General features: G+C 45.9%; 1 protein-coding gene across 1 annotated transcript in view; it reads left to right on the top strand.

Moving 5' to 3' along the window:
* The window catches only part of Prtg (protogenin), a 121,770-nt gene that overhangs the window by 72,024 nt on the left and 33,050 nt on the right, over nt 1-16,696 (top strand). The window lies entirely within an intron of this gene.

The raw sequence follows: 16,696 nt of genomic DNA, 5'->3' as shown, positions 1-16,696 counted from the left end.
TATGTATGTGTATATGTGCATGTGTGTATATGTGTGTGTGTTCATGTGTGTGTGCATGTGTATGTGCATGTGTATGTATGTGTGTGTGTGCGCGTGTGAGTACTGGTGTCTGAGGAGGCCAGAAGAGGCCCTGGCTCCCCTAAGCCTGGAGGTACAGGCAGGTTACAGGCCTTCTGATGAGAGTGCTGGAAGCCAAACTCCAGTTCTTTGCCAGGTCAGTACACTCAATCCCTGAACCATCTCTTTGATTCAAAAGAAGCAAAATTTCTATTTTTAAGGTGGATGCAAAACATATTTTTTTCTGAGCACTTAGGTATATTTATGATTGTATTCTATGCGAATTTGTCATACTTCCTTTTATAAAATTCTAGTCAAGTTTTTTATTATCACAAATTATGTATTTTAACTTTCATTTGTTTGCAGTTTCTTGATTTTTTTTTTTTGGTTTTCAATCTCGCATATTTATTAAGCATGCGTACTGGGTATCAGGCATGTGTTCGTTGGCACACTGAGTATGGACATAAGATGGCTTGCCAATTCCAAGAATTTCCAGTTGAGCGTGGAGGACTTAGCAGTGTTTCTCGGAAGATGTGCTGCCAGTAGATAAAATTGCCACATAGGCCAAGTGTTCTAGAAGCTCAGAGAACAAATGACTGATTTTTACCTCATAAAAAAGACTGTTTTGCAGTGGTATGGAGGAAATTCACTCTGATCAGAGGTGCTTAAAAGGCACAAGCCCCCAAAAAGACTCAACAGGCAGCCTCTTTGGTATGCTGCGGCTGAAACGTGGTTGTGTGGGAACAAACTGCCGAGGGCAATGGCTTTAGCATCAACCTGGACCCACATTGCATGGATTCTGTGCCCGCAAGCATCGCCATTCCACTGCCGTGGTCTTCAGTGGGGAAACTGCAATGGCTTGTTCTGAAGAGATAACCGATAGTGGTGTAGCTTTAGGATGAGTGAGAAGAGGGCTACTGGAGATGGGCCATGATAAGGTCTTGGTATAATACCCTAAGCTGAAGCAGCATGCAAGCTGAGTTAGTAGCTCACTGGGAAGATGGTGGATGGGTTCTAGTGCTTAGCCCAGAGGCACAGCCTAGGAGAGGCCTTGAGAGACAAGCTTATAGTCTGTGGGTGATGCAGCTTAGAAAATACAAATAGGGGCTGGTGAAATGGCTCAGTGGGTAGAGGTTGCCCAACAATACAATCTGATAGCCTACGTTCAATCTCTAGAACCTATGTAAATGTGGAAGGAGAGAGCTGACCCCCGCAGTGTGCACGCATACAACAGTACTGAATCAGTAAATTATTTTTAAATTTTTAAGCAAAGTGCAACTACATATCTATTGGAATACTTAAATTATGTTTCGTTTCGTCTTTTCTAGACAGAGATTCTTTGTGTAACAGTGCTAGCTGTCTTGGAACTTGCTCTGTAGACCAGGCTGGCCTCGAACCCACAGATGAGCCTGCCTCTGCCTCCTGAGTGCTGGGGTTATAGGTGGGACCTCTAACTGAGGTTTTGAGGCCTCGTTGTTTCTTTCCTGTAGCTTTCATTTGTTGTCTGATGGTTGTCTCTTTGTTGTGTTTGAGACTGGACGGAGGAGGACTGAAAACGTGGGGTGGAGCTTACATGTGGGGAGGAAGAGGGAGTGCGCCACATTTGGGGCTCCAGGAAGGCAGCAGAGCAATGCTCACACGAGTTGAGTGGTACCATTGGATTTTGAGGTCTTCCAGGAGAACAGCCAGGTTCCAGAGAAAAAAAAATATTGAGTTGGGGCTGGAGAGATGGCTCAGTGGTTAAGAGCATTGCCTCCTCTTCCAGAGGTCCTGAGTTCAATTCCCGGCAACCACATGGTGGCTTACAACCATCTGTAATGAAGTCTGGTGCCCTCTTCTGGCCTGCAGACATACACACAGACAGAATATTGTACATATAATAAATAAATATTTAAAAAAATATTGAGTTTGTTTGTAATTGTGACACCTCAGTGGAAGTATCCCCATGGGTTTAGTATTCTGTGGCTACATTAGTTATTTCTCTGATTGCTGCAAATACCCGACCAGAAGACAGTTACTGGAAGACTGATTTATTCTGGCTTGCACCATTTCTCTGTGTAGCGCTGGCTGTCCTGGAGCTCACGATATGGACCAGGTTGGCCTTGAACTCAGAAATCCACTTACCTCTGCTTCCTGAGTGCTAGGATTAAAGTTGCACACGGCCACACCTGGGACCCAGTATTTCTGGCCAGACTGTCTTGAGAGAAAATAACAAAGGCTTGAGTAGGAGAGACCTATCAGTATGCTTTTTAAAAAAGGAAGTTCAGTCTTGGGGTGGGAGGACACTTTGGACCAACCTCCCTGAAGTTTTCCTTCCTGTGTGATTGATTGATAGGTGGCCCTCCAGATGTTGTCCTTCCTGTGTGATTGATAGGTGACCCTCCAGATGTTGTCCTTTTCTGACTGAAGCACCTTTAGTGGAGTCCTGTGAACTGGAAATTCTGTGTAGATGAGGCAGTTGTGTGATGTGATCCTAAACGCTGAATCTCTGTTGCCACTAAAGATACGGGAACTTCACATAGGAAGTCCAGGGTGTCCATTTGTGGCTGCTGGGGGAGGGAAAAGCACTTTTCTCTGAGGTTATGTTTACTGGAAGATTTCCCACACCCCAGTGGAAGACTCCTCCTAAGCACCTCTGGGCAGCAATAACTGAACTCAAGTGAGTTAAAGATACATGCATACTTACATATGTACATACATACATATATATGTATGTATGTACATATGTACATATGGCGGACATGAAGTTGGAGGGAGAGGGTCCTGGAGGTGGTTGGAGGTAAGAGTAAGGGTGGATATGATTGAGACATATTGTATACATCTATGAACATTTTTAATTTATTGGGAAGAAAAAAGTGAGAATAAAGGTGTTTGGACTCAGCCTTATTCTGGCAGAAATGCCAGACTGTTTGAAATTAGATGCCCTAGTAGTTGCCGAAGATGGTTGCGAGTTGGGAAGCGGTCCTGTATCTTCTCTTGCAATGCTGCATGGGTTCTCTGCTACTCCCCTCTTACAGGCAGGGGGTTGCAAAGGTGAGCAACCACAGCACTGTAGGAGGAAGTGTCCCGTGGTGTGACTGAGTTCATGGCAGTGGGGTGGCGTACATGGCTTTATTTCATCTTTAAAAAAAAAATATTTTGGAGAGAGAAAAGAAATAGCGTACTCCCGATATTTCTTAGAGTGAGCTGTTACCGTAGTTTTAAAAATAAAGTTAATTTTTCTAAAATTGCAAACCCAACAAAAATCTTTGAGAATAGAATTTGCTGGTGTACGCCCCCTCCCCCAACTTCGAAGTCTTGCCTTGAACAGTCCCCTCCCTTTGAAATTCTGGAGTAGGTGCAGTGCTCCCTGAAAAACATCTGTCTAGTTAATTAAGTGAGCTGCCCCTGTATAAGCAGAAGCCCGGTGTCTTAGCTACTTAAAACAAAAAAAACAAAAAACAGTAAAGCAAAGGCTCCCCCCTCCCTGGGATGAAATTGGTGCATTTGCCTTTGTGGTTTTGAAGTTTTACTGTTTTAGCAGCTGTGTGGTGGGAGGTGCCCGGCTGCATCTGGGCTCTTTGTGGAGGACTGAGAAGTTGATGTTTCCTCCTTTTTCTCAGGAAAGCAGTCTGTCCACCCATAGGCTCGAAGCTCTTTTGGGATCTAAATTAGCTCGGTGTGATTCACAAGCTTGCCCTGGCGCGTAGGGAAAAAAGGAAGGGAAGAATGAAGAACCCAGTGCGCCCTGAACACCCCACAGCACAGGTAACTGCGGATAGATAACCCTTTGACCTTTGGCGCTGGGCAGAGATTTACAGTAGTCAGCTCACACACTGGTCTGAAAGGAACCCTGAGGAAAGCCAGGCCCCTGTGGAGAACACAGGCTGGGTAAGGAAGTCCCCTTCTTTTAAATAGCTGTGATGTTTTGTTTGGTTTTCCTCTGGTCTGCAGAGTGGATACCAATTGCGAGGGGCTTCTAAATCCGACTCTAGTGCCAGTTAACTTTAGGGTCTGATATCCTGGGGTGGGGGCCATGGTTACATCATCTCCTGCCTGGCTCCCAACACACCGCCGTCACCTTGCCAACATTATCAAGTTAAATTCCTGTTTGCAATACCCGGATAGTTTCATTGTCTCAACCAGGCCCTTGCCTATGCTTGGCAAAAGCCTGCCACTGAAAATGCATCCTTAGTTCGCTTGGTTTTTGTTTTCTTTGTTTATTTGTTTAAGAGAAAACAAAGCAACTGGAAACGTTTTCAGAAAATGGACATAATTGAAAGAAAAATAAAGGAGACTGGAAGTCACATAAAAAACAAAATACATAATTTCCCCTGCTTCTTCCCAGTTTTATTGCATGGGACACTTCAAGTCAAGATATTTTTTAAAAACTGCCATGTTTTCCATCTGATGATATTCGATCTGTTTAATAATTACTTAACGAATAACTCTATAGACTCTTTAATTTCTTAATCCCTCTTCTCAAATACCCCACAATTGTCTACAGTGCTTGTGTTTTGAAGTGCATTAAAGCTGAATTTATAATTCTACTTCCTGTTCCCCTTTTCCATATATCCAAATGAAAGGCTCCTTCCACAGGCTGCTGGGTGGGGCTGAAGGCTCCTCACCGTTTGATGGGCCCCAGTTTCCAGTCATTATTCTTAGGAGTGAAGGTCTTTACTAAACTTAGCCGTCTCCCATGTTTTAAGTCTGTAGTCACAGCGAGTGCTCGCCATCTCCTAAAGAAGGAAGAGAGGCCTTGTAGGAGATTAAATCAATGCTGTCCCAGGGTTGACCTGCAGACCACTCTGGAAGGTTCTGGTGAATGTAAGGAATTCTTAGATGTGTGAGGTCCTTAAAGAGCTAAGTTAAAGAAGAGGAGATTTTTTTTTTAACGCCACCGTTAACACATGAAAGAAACTTCTGGGTGGACAGGGAAAAAAGAAGTTTGCTTTTTTCTGTAGAGCAGTAATTACCCTTGTGGATTTTATTTTGGCTTTGTCTTGAACTTCGTCCTTTAAAAACATAATGTCCTCTCTTTCCCACTGTTCCACTGAAGGGACAGGCAGGACTTTTCCTGCTTCTTTTCTCTCTCTCTCTCCCCCTCTCTCTCTCCCCGCCCCGTTCTTTCTTCCCTTTCTATTCCCTTTATCTTAAATAAACTCCACACTCAAAAAAAAAAAACCTTAATGCAAATTAATTTTAAGCTTTGTTCTAATTATCCTTTCTATAGGCGACGGGGAGACACTGAGGAGGGGGAGCACTGTGGTGGGGGGACACTGTGAGGGGGAAACTCTGTAAGTGGGACAGGGAAACACTGTGAGGGGGGACACCATGACGGGGGATGCTGTGAATTCGGGGAAACACTGTGAGGCCCTTAGTAGGCGAATGTTTTTGTCTTAACTTAAAGATAGTTATGTGTGTTTATTTTTTAATGAAATAAAATGTGTGTCTCTCCTCAGTACGACTGAAAGAAAAAATGTTGGGAAAAAATCAAAACAAAAGTACTGCAACTGGGAAGATAATTCATTTGTAAAATGCTTGCTGTGGAAACATGAAGACCTGAGTTCTGTGCCCAGGGCCCACGTAAAAGGCTACATGTGCTGGTGTGCACCCAGGCTCCCCGTGCTGGTGTGCACTCGGGCTGGTATGCACTCGGGCTCCCCGTCTGGTGTGCACTCGGGCTGGTGTGCACTTGGGCTCCCCGTGCTCTCTGTGCTGGTGTGCACTCGGGCCCCCTGTGCTTGTGTGCACTCGGGCCCCCTGTGCTGGTGTGCACTCGGGCTCCCCGTGCTCTGTGTGCTGGTGTGCACTCGCCCCACCCCCACCCCCACCCCCGTGCTGGAAGCCAAGGCCTAAGGATCTCTGGGGCTTGGGGATCATCTAGTCTAGTCTGATGTGTGAGCCCAAGGCCAACAAGAAACCCTGTCTCAAAAAACAGGGTGGGCTGGCACCTGAGGACCAGCGGGCACACACACACTAATTCACACTATTGCCCCATAAGCTGTAACTGTAGTGAGTATTGTATTGGGAGGGAGCAAAGAGACGAGGACGTGTGTAATAATGGGCAGTGGACAGTCTGGGGATTGGTCGCGTGCTTTTCTCCAAGAGGGTGACCCTGAATGGACCTGAAGGAGTAGTTCAGTAGGTGAGGGGCCCTGATGGAACAGTGAAGGAATTAAATAAGGCGAGATGCAGGCCATAATCACAGCAGTCACAGACTCAGGCTAACCCCGGTGCAGGCTCCTGTCTAAAACACGAGATTTCGGGGTGGGGAGAAGGCAGGTTTGAGATGAGATCTCACTGTGGAGCCCAGGCTCAACTCAACCTTCCCATCCTCCTCCCTCAGCCTCCTGAGTGCTGGGATCACTGGCCCGTGCCACCTTGCCTGGGCAGCTTAACCTATCAGTTGACGTGAATAAACACCTGTAATTTTCAGAATTCTCCGCTGTCCTTCCCTCGGGACTTGCTGAAATACATTTTTCAATTTCATTTCAGAGGTGTAGTGTCTTCAAAGACTTGGCAGAGGCTGAGGGTACAGGAGGTGCCTGGCTTGGAGCCTTTTGAATTAGCCATGGTAGTTGGTTCCTGTGCCATCGGGGTGGGGTGGTCCCTTGGCTGAAATTGGTGGTGGCAGGTTGCTTTCTCAGCAAGCTTGGATGGCGAGAACGTTTGTAGCTGTGCAAAATGTAGGCAGCATATCCCACCCAGTTATCATGGGCTGTACAGCCTCGTAGGGAGGGTGTGTAAATCCGCCTTACCGTGATCATTATTTCACAGTTATCTATCACACTTCCACCCTCAACCTGTGTCAGAGTGTGTGCATATGTGCGTGTGTGTGTGTGTGTGTGTGCGCGCGCACTTGTGCTTGTGTACACACGGCCCAGAAGTTGACTCTTTCTCTCTCACTTTCCACCTTATTTTTGCAACTTCAGTTGCAGGGGATCTGACGCCTGCTTCTTGTCTCCATATGTCCACACGTGCTGCACATAAACACACAAGCACACACCCATAAAAACTAAAAGAAAACAATAGTTAAAATGTTTCAAGTTTTTAAATTATAAATATCGGGGCCAGAGGAGATGGTTGAATGGTTAAGAGTGCTTTCTATTCTTCTAGAGGCCCGGGCTCTGTTCCTAGCACCCACATCAGGCATCTTATATCTCCTATAACTCCAGCTCCAAGGCATCCAACCCTCCGTCTGACCTCCGAGGTCACCTGTGCACATACACACACGTGGATACACTCATACACAGAAATAAACAGAAAAACAAATCTTTTAGTTATATTTCAAATTTCTGAAGTTTATTTGTGTATGCATGTGTGAGAGAGTGTATTGGGGTGGGGGGAGATGTGCTACAGTGTATGTGTGTGTGTGCGCGCGCGCGTGCGTGCGCGTGTATGTGTACAACTATAGTAGGTTGGTTCTCCTTTCCTACCAGGTGGATCTCAGGTCAGCCCTGGCAGAAGTGTCTTTACCCATCTCACGAGCCTATAAATTACTTTTTAGTTGACTCTGTCTAGATGAATAACTTGAGGCAGAGATACACGAAGGTTGGAAAGCGACTGAAACCTGGGTTGGGCATTTCTGTTGCTACTGAAAGGTGCTGTGCAGTTGTCAGAAAGTAAGTTTCAGATTTCCCTGTAGCCGGATCTACAAGCCGTTAGCGGTGTTAGCCAGGAGATGCGGGATATCTTAATTATTAGGAAAAGGCCGCTATAGAGTAATTAAGCTATTAAAATACAGTGTCCTAGAAGACACTGGGAGATTGTTGAAGATCTCTCACATCTGTGGCATCTCTACCTGATACTTGACAATGACGGACAGTGCTGGGGACGGAGACTCCCATGGTCTCCAGGGTTATCCGACTGGGTGCAAGATTTTGGGTGACCTGGAGATAATCACAGATGAAATGATCAAAACCACTTTTCTTTTTTAAAAGATTATTTTATGTGTGTGTGGATGTTTTGCCTGCATGTAGGTATGTGCAGTGTGTGTGTGCCTGATGCCCCCAGAGGCCAGAAGAGGGCATCAGATCCCGCAGGGCTGAAGTTGCAGACGATTGTGAGCCTCCATGTGGGTGCTGGTCCCCTGGAAGAACAGCCAGTGCGCTTACCCGCCGAGCCACCTCCCCAGCTCTCAAATAATTGTTTTTGGTGTTCACATTCTCCATGGGCAGGCATGGGTGAGCTTTAGCTTGGCTCCTTCTGTCAAATAGTTATGTCCTCCTGCTTCAGAAAGTGCCCGTTTGTCTAAGAGGAAAAACCATGGCATGTGGGCTTCCAGACCGACCTGAGACAAGCGCAGAGTCGCATTCAGACTTGAAAACTGCCAGGATGCAGAGAGATTCTGCACATTTGTGGCCCTTGCTTTTGCCTCATTCGCTCTGCCGTGGATTGACCCTGTCACTCACCTGTTTGGCTCGGGGCTTGGTTCCCGTGTTGCTCTCTGTGTGCATTTAACACACTGGTCTTCAGTGAGACTTAGTGAGAATTAGTGTGTGTAAATGAGGATGTGTATAGTACAAATGTGTGTGGGTGCGTGAGCCTGTGTGAGTTTAATTCATGTGGGGTGTGTGCATGTGTCCACACATGTAGGATGTCGGATGGATGTAGTTCGTATGTGCATATGTACACATGTCAGGATGTCGGATGGATGTAGTTCATATGTGCATGTGTACACACGTCAGGATGTCGGATGGATGTAGTTCGTATGCGCATGTGTACACATGTGTCAGGATGTCACATGAGTATAGTTCATGTGGGGTATGTGTGCATCTGTACACACGTCAGGATTTCAGATGAGGATAGTTTCCATGGGGTATGTGTGCATGTCCACACACATATCAAGATGTCGGGTGAGTGTAGTTCACATGGGGTATGTGGGGTATATGTGCATTTGTGCACACGTGTCCGAGGAGGTCAGGCATCCGCTTCTGTCACTTTCCGCCTTACTCCTTTGAGACCTGAGACAGGATCTCTCTCTGAACCTGGAGCTAGCGCCCCAGTGACCCTCCTGTCTCCACTTCCCACAGCTCTGGGGTCACAGGAGCCACATGGCCATGCTTTTTATGTGGGATCCATATTTAGGTCCTCAGCCATTTCTTAGGCTCCTTCATTTTCATCTTAAATAAAAGATGACCCAAGACCATGGAGATGGCTTAGAGTGTAAGATCCCAGCCTGAAGACCTGAGTATGATCCCTGGGACCCGTGTGGTAACAGAACTGACTCCTAAGAGCTGTTCTGTTCTCCACACAAACTATGGCATGTTCCCCCGATACATGCACTCATAAAATGAAGAAATAAATTTGAAAATTAAAGTAGACACACACACACACACAACCTTTCGCTATCCCAGAGGGCTTTGTTGTCAGGTATCTGACAGATTGATGATTTGATTAGGATTTGCGTGTGCTACTTAATAACCACTTACAATGTTTGCTTGCCTCAAAGAATTCTCTTGTTGGATGCTAACATTAAAACAGCGCGGTTAAGTAAGTTGTACCGGCGGCGAGCCTTGTAACTTCTGAGGGGCATAAATAAGCAGTGTGGGCTTTACGCCGTGATTGATGAGGCTGCTCTTTCTCCAGCGAGCTTCCCGCTTGGGAAGCCATTCCAGAGTGGTCTCAGGCCGTCTTCCGACATCTCTCCCATCCTGTGAGCATGCTTTGAACTACCAAGGGTTGCCTGTTCCAGGATGGTTACCAAACTACAGATGTTTTTGCAATGCGTCTGTGCTCCTCTGCCCAAGTCCCTGTGGCTCCAAGAATGATGGATGATATTTTTACGTTGCTTCACAAAAGAGTCAAAATGCCATGGCGAGTCCGTGACTGGGAGGTGGAGAAGTGTTGGTCCTGGAAGGAAATTTATTTCATGGCTTCAGGGGAAGTTGGGCTGTCGTGAATAGGCTTCCCTTGCCAGTCTATAAAAATATTGTTTGTAAGGCACTGATGTATGTGGGGCGGACAAATGTGAGGTAGGTACAGTAGTGTGTGCAGCTCCCGGCCTCCCCCGGGGGCTTCCAGGCAAGCTCTGCTCGTGGTGAAAATACCAACATGACTAAAGAAAAGACTTATTCCTTATGTAACAATTTTAAGTAAACCTCACTTGTAAATTTGATAGCCTCCAATTGTCCTATGAGATATGCCAACACTCTTTATCTTGTCAGAACTGAAATTTATTTATAATAAGCTGTCCATTCATTTTACTTGTTTGGTTTTTAGGCAGGGTCTCACTGTGCAATCCTGATTTATCTAGAACCCCCTGTGGAAAACAGTCCGACGTCAGACTCAGGGAGCTCTGCCTAGCTCTAATGGAAGGACTGTCCAACCACTTCTGGCCCATTTTCCTCTTAAGTTATGTGGGAGCGTGTTCGTGAACACAGCCTCCTTAACACTACTCCTTGCGCTACTGTAGTGAATTTGGGGACAGCTAAACTGTTCTGTTTTTTAATTGTCATTTTATTTTGTCTTCTGCGTGTGAGTGCTTTCCCTGCATGTATGTCTGTGACCATGTGTGGGCCTGCTACCTGGAGGCCAGACAGTAGAGTCGAGCTGCCCTGTTTGTGCTGGGAATCAAACCCAGGTCCACTGGGAGAACGGCCAGGTCTCTTAGCTGCTGAGCCAGCTCCTCAACTGCTGTCCTTTTGGAATCTTCTTTTCCCCCTCCTTACCCACAGGAAATAACTGTCTTCAGCGTCTCTCTGTTTGACACAGTGTTGTGGGAGACTAAACTTAGAAAACAGGGCTGCTGGGCTGCCTTCCTTCCGTGCTGACCCACAGGGAAAGGCGTCTCCCTAGACAAGAGAGTAAGACCTGACCCTTCAGTGGCAGCAGTGAGGGCAGGGTTATGTCACTCTGAGGTTAGTTGGTAGTTGGATTCTCTTCTGGCAGGTTTTGATTTATCATGCTGCGGGAAACCGTGCCTTCTGAAAAATAACTATTTAAAAAAGAAGATGTCTTGGCATCTGACATATAAAACTAAAAATACACAATCCTGAAAGAAAGTACATGGTCAAACTATTACATACGCAGCACAGTTGGGGAAAGCCTTTTGCCTCTGTCGGGGTCTCGAACAGTTCCAACTCTAATGGAGGGGTTTTTCTGATGGAGACTGCAGTAGTGTATCCTTACTTTGATAGGAAATTGATTCTAAAATGTCACCTGGAAAGGGGATGCTGTCGCTGGCAGGGAAGGAAAGAACTCCAGCCTTTTCAGGCTTGGACGCATACCCTCCCTGTGGCTTCCAGGAAAGCTGGGTGGGCAACTCACGCACTTCACCTACAGAACAACTTTGTAACCTTTTGGCACAGTTGTTGGAGTAAATGTGAAGTTAGTTCATAACATAAACATTCGTGAGAAACATTCGTGAGAAACAGGCGTGCAGAAGGTCAACTTGTAAATAAGAGGGGATGAATTTTTAATCTCAGCTTATAGCAAAACTGACATTCTTAGCTAAAACCTGACTTTAATTCAGCACACTAACTAACACGTTTGAGGAAAACATTTGAGACTGAGTTTTCTCTACCCCATTCTAATAATAAGTGTGTCGATAGTATAAAAACGGGTCCTGAAAAGAGCTGCTATGTGCTGATGAGGGTGGAAACTTAGAACCGTGACACAGGTGTGTGTAAAAATAATGAAACCCATTATATTTGCATACCCACTAGAAAGATTTATTATAAAAAAAAAAAGGACCCACTCTTCCAATAATGTCTCAATAGTGGAGAAACTGCAGTCATTTGGGAAACTTGACACCAACCCACTGTTGAAATGCGATTTGGGCTTTCTGTGCTGCGCTGAAGTGTGGTGTCTTAAAGCCCAGCGCTGCTCTGTCTGCCTTTCCCACCCATCCCCCTTACCAGTTTTCCTGTCTCTCTGCCGGCTGGACCAGACTTGGGCTGGCCCCAGATTCGGTGTCAGAGGCCACGACCCAGGTGTCAAGGCAGCCCCTACTGCCGGCCTTCTCTCTGAATGATTATATGGGTGTCATTGTTTGAAAGGGACAGGCTCCGGGGCAGTGCAGTCACCCTGGCTGGGCAGACCACAGAGAGCTCTGGTCGGGGTTCCGGGGGGAACAATGGGCCTGAGCAGGCTAGCACAAAACCTGGCCACACAAAAGATTAAATTAAAAGTGGACATTCGGTGGGGTGCTGGGCTCACCCCCGCGGCGCCTCTCACCTTCCTGACTCATTCCCGTGTCCTCTTTTAGAATCTTCACATGCGCTGACCTCGGGCCAGCAAAGTTTGAGAGTGCCCTTTACCTCTGAAAACATATTCCAGCTTGACTCGCCTAGGCTTTGAAGCTGTCTTAATTGAGGCATATTGTGGTTGCTATCAGCAAAGCTTTCTCTGGCGGCCCTGTGAGTAAATAATGTAAAGCAACGCATAGTGATTTTTAGGACAACACTATTTTCTTTTTAAAAGCCTTTACACACACACACACACACACACACACACACACGCACACACACACACACACACTATTTAAATTAAAAAAAAAAAACCTTTAAAAAAAAAAGCCACACACTGAATTGATCAGACCCCAAAACTGTATTTATTTCAGTGGACTTCTGTTTGGTTAAAACAACCATTCTAAAACTGTGGAGCTTCACACTGGATTTTACACGCTCACTATCAAATACGTTTGTGTACACTTGTCCACCGCCAGAAACGAAAACTCCACAACAGAGTTAGAGCTAAGTAACTTACAGCAGTACCTAGTGATTTTTTTAAAAATACCACTCAACAGTGTTTTCTTGAGGGTGTTTCATCAGGCCACTCTGGTGTGCTCCAGTTTGGTAGCTGGAGTGGAGGCAGAGGCTGCCGTCCAGTGGATTACTTCCTGTTCCTTTGATGCGAGAGGATTACTTTCCCCACCACCTGGGAGCTTTCCATAGAAAAATAGGCAATTAAAGCTCTCTGCACTTTAGGTTTGAATTTGAGAAGTGACTGGAAGGGTGGATTGCTCTGTTCCTGTGAAGTTTTCTCGTGGTCTTGACCTGAGCTTTTCTCCTAATTTTATCAAATCCTGACCTCTGGCTCTGGCCCAGCTCTTCCGCGTGATCCGGGGGCGCCATGAACAAGCAGCAACCACGGGAAACAAAGGCTGGTCTTCATAACCCTGCCTTATCTGTACCCTTGGTTCACAGCCCCTGCTTTGTAAATAATTGTTTTCTGGTGTGGGATTTCCAGGACTCAAGCCAAAGGGATGCTATCATACACTGTTCATATGGTTTGAGCTCGGTGCCCATCCGCGTTCCGGCCTTACTCCATCCCTAAGGAGCATTTGATGGTATTTGGGAGTAAAGTGCGGAACTTCCTACTAAGTGAGCCTTTTACACTTCGTGTTTTAAATACACTTTGTGCAAAAATAGGACAATGATCAGAATGCTGTAGAGCTGGAGTTTTTTTTTTAAACTGTTTATTTGGGGTTTTTTGTTGTTGTTTTGTTTTGTTTTCTTTTTTTTTTACTCTTGAGATAAGGTATCAGTGTGTATCCAGAGTGGGCTAGAACCACCATCTCTTGCCTCTACCTCCTAAGTGCTGGAAATAGAGGCTCGTGCATGCCTGGCTCAAATGTTTTCTCCTTAAAGTAATTTATTTTTTTTAAATATTTATTTATTTATTTATTTATTTATTTATTTATTTATTATATATACAATATTCTGTCTGTGTGTATGTCTACCGGCCAGAAGAGGGCACCAGACCTCATTACAGATGGTTGTGAGCCACCATGTGGTTGCCGGGAATTGAACTCAGGACCTTTGGGAAGAGCAGGCAATGCTCTTAACCACTGAGCCATCTCTCCAGCCCCTTAAAGTAATTTATGCCTTACTATTTGGGCTAGTTAGTTTTTTGGGGGTTGGTTTGTTTGTTTTTTAACTTGACACAAGCCAGACTCATCTGGGAAGAGAAAACTTCAATTGAGAAAGTGCCCCATCAGATTGGCCTGTATATAAGCAAGGCTATGGGGCACTTTTTTTTTTTTTGATTGATGATTGATATTGTTTGGTTGGAAGTGTCACCCCAACCCCTGACATCCATATACCCAAAGAGTCTGGAATGTTTGGTTTAAGGTCACAACACAGCCCCTGGCATCGATATACCCAAAGAGTATGGAATGTTCAGGTAGTTCCATCCCAAGCCCACTCCTCTGGGAGTTGCCTCAGTCCAGACTCCACCCCCAAGAAAGCCCACCAAACGATGACCCCTCCCCAGAGATGCTCAAGACCACTCCCACAGGGTATTTGAATAGCACCCTGGAGAACAAACACTTGGTTTTCTGGTCCTCCTTCCCTGGCTCCTCCCTGGGGGGTTGGAAAGCCATCTGGGAGCATTGGGCTTTTCCTAATTCTGTTTGATTTGGTCTGATTTGGATTATTGCGTAGGTGGAGATTCTTATGCGGTGCAAAAGCTTTTCAGCTATGGGAGGGCACAGCCCACTGTGGGCAATGCTACCCCTGGGCAGGTGGCCCTAGATGGTATAAGGAAGCAAACCCAGCAAGTCATGGGGAGCAAGCCAGTGAGCAGCACCCATCCGTGGTCTCTGCCTTGCTTCCCTTCATGACAGACTATAAACTGTTAGCTGGAATAAACCCTTTCCTTCCCAAGTGGCTTTCCGTCAGTGTTTCATCACAGCAGAAAGCAAGCTACGACGCTCTTTCCATTTCTGACTTGTGTTGCTTTTCTGATACATATTTGATTGTCCTAAAGGGGCACACTAATCTCAGTTATGCAGAGCCGATGACTCTTTAGAGATAACCTCATCTAAAATGAGGAAGGAGAGAAGGGGTTCCACCCCGCAGCCACTCAGGCTGTAAGAAAGCGTTCCTGGGACTCCTGTGTTCTCCTTACCGCACACTCTCAATCATCTTCCTATCCGGCTTTTCAGACATGAGCGGCCCCATTCATCACCGGGTTTGTCAAATGGGCCAAAGCATAAAAGTTGAAGGTCAGCAGCCCTTTGCCATGTGGGTCCTCTTCCGTTTGTGCTGGTTACCCCAGGGTGAAACGGGGTGTCCTTGCTGCTTCTCAATGCCTCTTCGCAACCCCACTTAGCCAGCCACCTTACTGTATTTCCAGTAGGGTTTGCAGAGCCGAGCCTGGCTGCTCTCCCAAACCTCCCCCTAGCCCGACTGTTGCCTGTGATCACCCTTATGTAACTTCACTGCTGCAAACCTGATCCCCTTGCCTGCACTCATCTCCTGGCCTGCATCTCAGCTTCCCCTGGCTTCCTAAGGGGCAGCTTCTCAAATGCTGCCTCTCTGATGCCACTGCACGCTGAGTTAGAGCTAATTGTTCCCACTGGTGAATACTGTTAGGGCTTTAACATATTACTTTGCATCAGTTACTCCTATCTTGCGTACCTCTTTATACTATCCTCACAGTTCCTTAATATCTGGTATCTAAACCAGTTTGAGACCGATAACCCGTTAGCTTTCTAACCTCACAGACAGTTTGGATGAGGAAACCCTGGCTTTCACAGCCACAGAGCTGTTAAACCTGAAACTTGAATTCCCAAATGTCCAAATTGCGTGTTTGTTATTCAGCAGTAAACACAAGAACCAAGTGTTTTTCTGAACAGTTTACAAATATAAACTTCTTTAATCCCTACCTCCTTATAGGTGAGGAACCATAATACAAACTTAAATAGGCGTATCTGTGAGTTTACTGTACTCTCGTGTGTGTGTGTGTGTGTGTGTGTGTGTGTGTGTGTGTGTGCGCGCGCGCGCGCATGCATGGGAATACACAGTTGCTTATAGAAAAACAACAACAACAAAGGATTGAATCCCCTGGAGCTGGAATTACAGGTGACTGTGAGCATCAATGTAGGTGTTGGGTACAAAGTTCAGAGCTTCTGAAAGAGCAGCAAGCACTCTTACTCACTGAGCTCTCTCTCTGGCCCTCTTTTTTTTATTTAACTGCTTGAGAGTTAATCCTGACTGGTTTGATGGACCTTACTCAGTAGCTGAGTTCCGTTTGGACCTTCCTTCACTTCCTTCATCAGTTGGTGTCTGAGTTCCTCCAGTCCTAGTATGGGAGCAACACGCTCCTTGCTGACTCACAACACAGATGCCATCTAGTGGTGAAAAGAAAAAGCGCAGGTTTTTCTCGTAAAACTGGGGGATAGGCCAGGATTTTAGTTATACTTGTTCTATTTATATTTAGACACATAAATAAAAATAAAATAAAAATTAAAGGAAAAGAGATGTCGTTGGCACTCCGTTGTTGTTAAGCCATGTACCGTCAAGGTGGAATGGGGATGATTTCCGCTGAGTTTGTCTTATGCAGATTTTGGCATTTGCAGACTCACTTTCTTGGCCTCTGCTTTTCTTGCTCTGGCTTGAAGCTTTTGAGGGTTGTTACTAATTCTCAAAACCGGATACAGCTAGCAGATTGGATTAATCTTGGGGTCTGTCTGCTTGCTGTTTCTAGTGCTAGCCCTCAAATGCTTCCATATTTCATTCAATAAACACTTTGCAGCTTTTTAGTCTTAGGAAGACAGTTATTGACTTGTTTTCCAAAGCACTTATTGTGTTCAGGGCTGTTGGATGAGAGCTGCCGAGATTCATATGGGAGGCACGGGTGATGGTGGATTTGCTCCTGAGAGGATTAAATGCCACCGTGAGGCGACCAGCTTCCCTGTTGAGCCTTCAGT

Source organism: Microtus ochrogaster, chromosome 5 (genome assembly GCF_000317375.1).
Source record: "Microtus ochrogaster isolate Prairie Vole_2 chromosome 5, MicOch1.0, whole genome shotgun sequence".
In the NCBI taxonomy this organism is placed as follows: Eukaryota; Metazoa; Chordata; class Mammalia; order Rodentia; family Cricetidae; genus Microtus; species Microtus ochrogaster.
Note: the sequence above shows the minus strand (reverse complement) of the source record. Positions and strands in the feature narration are given on the sequence as shown.